Source organism: Panthera uncia (genome assembly GCF_023721935.1).
Source record: "Panthera uncia isolate 11264 chromosome D3 unlocalized genomic scaffold, Puncia_PCG_1.0 HiC_scaffold_8, whole genome shotgun sequence".
Lineage (NCBI taxonomy): Eukaryota > Metazoa > Chordata > Mammalia > Carnivora > Felidae > Panthera > Panthera uncia.
Genome location: NW_026057586.1, coordinates 17,118,724 through 17,126,629, shown reverse-complemented (window position 1 = coordinate 17,126,629; position 7,906 = coordinate 17,118,724).

Below are 7,906 nucleotides of genomic sequence, written 5' to 3'. Positions count from 1 at the left end.
CACGCGACTTATTACGGTGACTTTTTCAATTCTAGCAGGCGTCTACACGGCCTTAGAACCATAAAACCCATTAAGCCTATGGGTGGGAAGCCACAGGTCATCATGAATGAAAAAGACAACAGTTTAATATCCAAATAGTATCCCCTGTTTCATATATATTATGAGAATCTCCACTTTGCAAACAGATGCAATCACCTTGCAGGATGTTCGTGCCTGTTGTTTACATGCAGCGATCGTCTTGAACTTACAGGTTGAAATCCAGGCACGTTTGGCTGCAGTCGGTCATCAGTGCCTCAAGATGGAGAGGGTGGTCTGGATTGCCCCCCCAGCCCCCCGGCCCCCTTCCTCGTGAATGCATCCTGAGGAGGGAAGGAGACAGGAGTTTTATCAGTCAGGGCAAGTTAATGCTGTAACAAGGAACCCCCCAGCGGCTTCTTACTAAGATAAAGGCTTATTCCCTATGGCCCTGTGTAGTTTAGAGGGGATACTCGGCTCCCAAAGTCCCCCGGAACTCAGGCACCTCCCCTCATGGGTCCACCATCCCCTGAGGCACGGTCCTCTGTAGCCCACAGGCTGGAGGACTGCAGGAGGGCCTGGTCTGGAGGGGGGACATCCCCACTTGCCCACTGCAAAGGAGGCTGGGAAATCTCTGGTGGTGCCCAGAGGAAAGGTGAAGGAGTCTGGGAACAAGAAGCCAAATGCTGCCCTGGTGTATCTTGGGCCTCCGGCATCCCTTTGCAGAGTGAATTTCCCCGTGGAATGGTGGCCTGGCTGCCATTTGCCAAGCTTTTGGAGTCCTCGGTTGACTCTCAGGATAAGACTACGGGTACTTACCATAGATCTCTATGTCAGCCTAACGAGGCCGGTGTCAGTAGGCCCAAGTTGCACACGAGGAAACAGACTGAGAGGTGAAGAGACTTGCGAAGGGGTGATCTGAGCCCAGAACGTCTGGCTGCAGGCCTCCATTCAGCCAGATCTGCGCCCCCCTGCCCCTCTGCCTCCCCTCCGCCAAAGCTCTCGGAGGGAAGAACCACCACACTCGTTTCCACCAAGATGTAGATGATTGATAAGACCGAACGCATGACCCCTACCAGAAGTATTTTCACCTTAAGCAATTCCAGAGGTGCTGCTTGGCTTAAACGAAAAGGAACAAAGATTGAAACGATGGCCGTTAGCCATCGGCAAACCGAGTAGAGGGGGACTTTTGAGGGCGGGGGCCATGCTTCGGGCCGTAAAATTCATAAGGGACACGCACCTGAAAAGCCAGCCTGTTCTCAGCAGCAGCCCCCACCCCAGGCCCTCAAAGGAAGCCACACTGCCTCCACCTGCCCACAGGACAGAGCTCTCTCCACCCGCAAAAGCAAGTGCGTGTTTTCCGGATACCGTCCGGGACAAGACAAACCCCCCTTTGTCCGACAGATTTGAAAGGCCGTAACAGACCAGAGCCTGAGGGCCGGTTTCTCTACCCCTAAGAAGGATTTCTCTACCCCTACCACCAGGATGTTGTTATATTTTTTAGAGTTTCTATTTGATAAAGGATTTCTTATAACATATTTAATATTACTTGTGACAGAAGGTTTGGGTTTCGTTTGGGATTGGTCCTTCCAGTCCTAGTTACTTAGCTCTCTTAAATTCTAAGGGCTCCTCTGCCAGTAGGGTCTTTCCACTGTCCCAACCCCCCACCCCTAACCCCTCCCCCTCTGTCCTCACCCCCTCTTGCCTTCTTTACTGTCTATATTGACTTAGAAGATCCTCTATTATTCATCAGTTGAGATTATCAGAGGGACATGCCCTCCCCAGGGTAATGAGTGTTTAAACAGAAGTCAGGCCTTTGAACCCTGGACTCCGGTTAAAAAATAACAGGCTGGCGACTGGATCAATAAGGGACAAATATTAGCTGTGGAAGCTGGGCCACGGCATTGGGAAATACCCATTGCTGGTGACATGGGAAGAGCGATGGTCATACCCAACCTGAGGGTCTGGGCAACCCAAGGACCCCAGGGACCTCGGGCCAGTCATTTGCTTGCTCTACGAGCATTAAACACTGAAGCCACCAACCCTGAAGTTGGACTCCAGAACTCCTCGAGTTGGGATGGCTGAATTACCCTTCTAGAATGTGTCCTCTTTCTTTCTCTCCTCTTGCCAGCCAACCTGTACTCTTGTTAGCCTGCCTCCAGCAAAGCTCTGACTGCACTGCTCTGCTATGTACAAAATCTCCACCAGTTCCCACAGTACTCCTGCCTGGTGCTCAGGCCATCCGGGGTATTTGGGCAATAGGACAGCAGGTCTCGGGGTGGCCGCTTCTCCCCTTTCCCCAGTCTTCACTCTTCCTTGTTGTACAGTGTTCAACACTAGCAACCGTTTCTTCTTTCTTTAAATGCTCTTTGATTGCCATGACATTTCACCTTCCTGATTATTCTCCCCCTAACTATTCATGCTGGTTTTTCTCCTCCCCTGAATGATGTTCCCCAATAATTTGGTCTTGGTTCTCTTTCTCTTCCCCCCCACCACCCCACCCACCTCCTTCTCCCCCTCCTCCCCCTCCTCCTCCTCCTCCTCCCCCTCGTCTTCCTCCTCCTCCTCTCATGACTTAAAGTCATCACCTCTGTGTGGGCAATTCCCAAATCTACCTTCTCCCCCAGCCTGACCCAGAGCCCTCAACTCTCACATCCAAAATCTCAGCATACCGCAATTCAAAGCGAAACAAAACAAAAATCCTTTCCATCCGGAAACGTATATTCTAGTGGAGGCAAACAAACGGGAAACACGTACACAAATAAAATGCACGTGGCCTTAAACGTTGAAGGCAAGAAAGGAAAGCGAGCGGAGGAAGGATGAAGGCAGCGTGGGAGGGTCCAAGCCTAGACAGTGTGGGTCAAGGTGAAGACCTCAAGGAGGTGGGAGGGTGAGCCACGTGGCTCCGTGGGGAAACACACGTGGGGACGAGGAACAGAAACACAGAGACTCTAAGCAGGACGGGGGAGGAAGGTCAAGGCCCTCTTGCAATATACGAACGTGAGACAACTGTTAGCCCAGAGAAGAGGTCAAGTGGAAAGTTGAACACAGAAGTTCAGGAAGGGGTCCGGGCCGGAGATGCCAACGTAAGTGCCGTCAGCATGTCGACGGAATTTAAAGCCCTTCCGAGCCTTTGCAAAGGAGGGTCCCAGGACAGGAAGGTGAGACCGTCAGGAATGGAGTGGCCAGAGAGGTGGGAGGAAAACCGGGAGCCGGTGGGGTCCCAGAAACAGGGAGAGACCTTATTTATGAAGGTGGGGAGACTGTGTGTGTCCGTTACAGACAGTCCCGACTTCACCGTGGCTCAACTTACTGATTTTTTACCCTTACGATCGTGCAAAAAGGCACAGGCATTCAGTGGAAACCATACTTGGAAGTTTGAATATCGATCATGCCCCGGGCCAGTGACATGCGGTGGCCTCTCCGGTGACACTGGGCAGGGGGGCAGTGACCTGGCCCCCCGTCAGCCAGTGAGCACGAGGGTCAATGGCCGCCACACTGACAACCGTCTGTCCCCACACGCCGTCCTGTTCTTCAACCTCAGCGCCGGGGTCGGCGCGTCGCATGCGACGGTCAACACCTGGTTCTCAAACCGCAGGCTTGTGTCAGCGTTCGGAGCACGGGTGAGGGAGGCCGGGCCAAGCTCTGATGTTCCATAGGTCAGGTGTAGCAATGCATTTTTGACTTAATGATACGCTCCACTCACGATGGGTTTATCAGAACGTAACCCCATCGTGAGTAGAGGAAGATCCGTGTTGCTGGAAGATCCCCAAGAAGCGACTGAGGCATGCCCGCTGGAAGCGGCCGTCCGGGCGTCCCTGCTGATCTCAACAGCAGAGGTTCTGGGAGGAGTCAGGGGCAAACACCTGACCAGAGCGGGGGCTCGGGAGAAGGGGGAGGGGCAGAGGACAGCAGGAACACCCTTACCGGCTCAGGAGGGTGCAGACACCCTCACCTCCACCTTCCCAGCCTCAGAAACTTCTCTCCCCGTGAGGACAGTAACCCCCTGACTGCACACCCCTTTTTCTCCTCGCCCTGTTCCCAGTTCCCAATCCAGTTGGCACACGGCTCAGCGCTAGTCACCGCATCCCCCTGCAGAAATCCCTCAACAGCCACCGGTGCTCACCCATGACAATCTCAACTCCTCAGCCAAGCACTCCAAGCCAGGGTCAGGCTGCAGACTCACATTCCCTTCCTGCCCCTCTGTTCACTCCCAGAGAGCGTCTCCCCACCCACCCCGGGCACTCCTCCCCTCTTGCCGTGGTTCACACTGTCCTCCCTGCAAGGAGTGACCTTCCCACACACATCCAGCTCTACCCGGACCTCAGCGTCCATCTCTGATGTTGCTTCATCCGCAAAACCTTTCCTGGCGCCCCCACCAAATGGAGTTCCATCCTTCCCGGCCCCTTTCTGCCTCTTGTGGTGGTTGTTGATGTAATGGTCTCCTTCCTACACATCACCATAAGCAACCGGGTAGCCTAGGGTTTTATCCGTGTTCTCTGCACCTTGGATGCTCAAGAAACCTGGAATAACAGGAGCTGGACAGCGATCTGGGGAGTGGGGTGAAGCTGCTGGTTGCAGCGAGCTTGGAGGTTGTCTGTGGATTTCAGTTCAGAGAACGCTCACTGTTTCCTGCGTCTGGCCACCCCCCGAATGACAATCAAATGTTGGCCAGGCTGACCAGCGTCTTCCACCACATGACCTTGAAGACAGACCCGGTTGATTGTTTAAAAAAAAAAAAAAAAAAAAAAAAGGCATTTGGGGTCTCTGGCAAGAGAACAGGAGAGGAAACAAGGAGACGGTCAGCAAAAGACTGAAACCCGAAAATGGTCTAAGAGAGTCATGCCGCCTTGACCTCCGGTTGCCTAAAACGGTAGGGAATGAACGTGTGGCCTTTTCGCTCTGCTTCCCATCCTTTCAGACACGATCTTGAAGCCTCATGGCATCAGCAACACTGTGCGTGGTTCTCGAGAGATGGCCGTTTCCTTCGAGGCCTGCAGGCGTCCCGGCCACATGGGGCTGTCTAAGCGGAGGTGCCCCGCAAGTGACTTCTGCCGGCTTCCCAGCAGTCTCTTTTGGGTGCTGACCAAGGGCACGGGTAAAATGCCCTTGTGTTTGGAAAAGGAGGAGGGGAGCCCACTCTGCCTTTTGGTGTGAGAGTAGAGTGAGGAGCTACAGAGGAGAATGACAGCCTCCACACAGCTCAGAGCGATCAGAAAATTTTAGGAATTCACACACCGACTTCCCTAAGATCACCTGACTTCCCTGAGATACGGCACCCGGAACGTATGGAAACAAACATTGCAAAATGGCGATGGGTTTGACTACCCATGAACTTTACTTGGCCTTCCCAGGATTTTTTTTAAGAGGAACATTTCGCCCAAAAATCAGGTTTCCCAATTTCTCATGAAAAATTCGAAGGCCTGCCGTCAATGGATGGGAGCTGAATAGGGGCCGAAACCGTCCAGTTGGCCACACTCCCCTCCACTCCTTCTTGTACTCCATCTGGCCCACTTAACTCATTACCTAGAGTACCTGCCTGGCCCAGGTAAGCATGTGAGTTTGCAACCTCTGCACATGGTCAAAGGCAGTTTGGACGAAGGTGAGATTTGGACTTAAGTTATCTAATAATTCTCCCGTTTTTCTTTACTTAGAATGTAAACACATTGTCACAGTATATCCCAAAGGCCTGAATGCTTTAGCTCGTGGACACTGGGAGCCAGAACTCTCATAACTCTGTCTGGGCCTCCTCATCCTCTCCTTGTCTAATAACTCAGCTGGAAGCTGCCGAGGCGTCTGTCCCACTTTCCTGCCCTGGAGTTCTTGACCTTTATCAAGTCCAGAGGAGCGGGTCTGGTGGAGTATCCTCTTCTTTTCTTTTTTTTTTTTAATTTTTTTTACATGTTTGTATTTATTTTTTGAGAGACAGAGAGAGACAGAGCACAAGTGGGGGAGGGGCAGAGAGAGAGAGAGAGAGAGACACAGAATCCGAAGCGGGCTCCAGGCTCCGAGCCCTCATCCCAGAGCCCGACGTGGGGCTCGAACCCACAAACTGCGAGATCATGACCTGAGCCGATGTCGGACGCCCAACCGACTGAGCCACCCAGGCGCCCCCTCTCCTTTTCGTATAATACAGGTAGAGTTTTCTCTTCGGGGAGAAGAAGGAAAAGAGAATCTCAGGAGTGAACACTTCGACTCGTCCTCCCCAGTCTTGGAAAGTTCTTCTATGAAAGACATGCCAATGCCCCAGAAATGCTCCCTCTTTATCAAAACCCTATTCAAATAAATGGAGAATGGAAGAGTCTAGCTCTTTGAAACACATTCTTCCCAGGCCCTACCCATCCCAACCTGGGGACAGCCTACCCAATTACAGTCCCAGTCCCAAGGAGGAAGAACCAAAGAGCCATGTGAAATTAATTTTACAAACCCTACCACAAATATCATGGAGTGTGCAGAATGCCACAGAGGATAAGAAAGACCATTTCCCTGCAAAAAAAAAAAAACCAAAAAACAAAAAAACATGCATCCATTCGTTCATTCAACCCAGAAATACTAATTGATCATTATTTGTACCAAACATTCGCCCTTAGGATTTTCATTTAGTGGCAAGGCAAAGGAGAAAGCCAATAATCAGAGCAAAATGTGCTACAGATGCACAATCCGAAGCTCTTGGGGCCAGGTGTATTTTTGGAATGCAGATTTTCAAATGAGGTTTTTGCCCCCACTGAGGTTGCTTTCACATTTATAAAAACTGAATTTGGCAATGGCAAATAAGGGCTTGTGCCCCTGCCCGGAGGTGCGTCCCAGAAGTCAGGTAAGGAAGTTTTCCTGGAAGAGATATTGCCTGAGCTGAAATCTGAAGCATCGACTGGTCAAGAGGAAGGACTTTGCAGGGCACGTGAGACAGCCATCTGGGAAGACTCAGGCCACGAGGCAACCAGGGCCAGCGGCCGGGGGAGCAGGGTCGTGCTGCCTGGTTGGGAGATACAGGCACAGCAGGGACCAGGCGGTGCCCACAAAAGCCAAGAACCCCTCACCCAAAGCCTCCCAGAAAGTGGAGCCCTACAGACTCTATTTACAGTTGCACTCTTTCCAGGAGATTCTTATTCGTGTTCAAGTTTGAGAACCACTAATTTATTTGAGACACCCCATCTTCCAGGCTGTGCTCTAAGCTGCTTTAGAAATAACACATTTTGGGCCGCCAGGGTGATTCAGTCAGTTAAGCTTCCGCCCTTGGCTCAGGTCATGATCTCACCGTGGGTGGGTTCGAGCCCCGCGTCGGGCTCTGTGCTGACAGCTCGGAGCCTGGAGCCCACTTGTGATTCTGTGTCTCCCTTTCTCTCTGCCTCTCCCCCACTCACACTCTGTCTCTCAAAAATAAACATTAAAAAAAAAAAAAAGAACATTTTAAAATTTTTATTTATTCTGAGAGAGAGAGAGAGAGAGCATGCACATGAGCGGGGGAGGGGCAGAGAGAAGAGAAAATCCCAAGCAGACTCCGAGCCGTCAGCACAGAACCTGATGCAGGGCTCAAACCCACGAACCTCCAGATCATGACCTAAGCCAAAATCAAAAGTCGGATACTTAGGGGCGCCTGGGTGGCTCAGTCGGTTAAGCGGCCGACTTTGGCTCAGGTCATGATCTCACGGTTCGTGAGTTCGAGCCCCGTGCCCGGCTCTGTGCTGACAGCTCGGAGCCTGGAGCCAGTTTCAGATTCTGTGTCTCCCTCTCTCTCTGCCCCTCCCCTGCTCATGCTCTGCCTCTCTCTGTCTCAAAAATAAATAAAAACATTTCAAAATTTAAAAAACAAGAGTCGGAGACTTAACTGAGCCACCCAGGCGCTCCTAGAAATAATACATTCAATCCTCTGAACAGCCTTTCTAGACGGGTG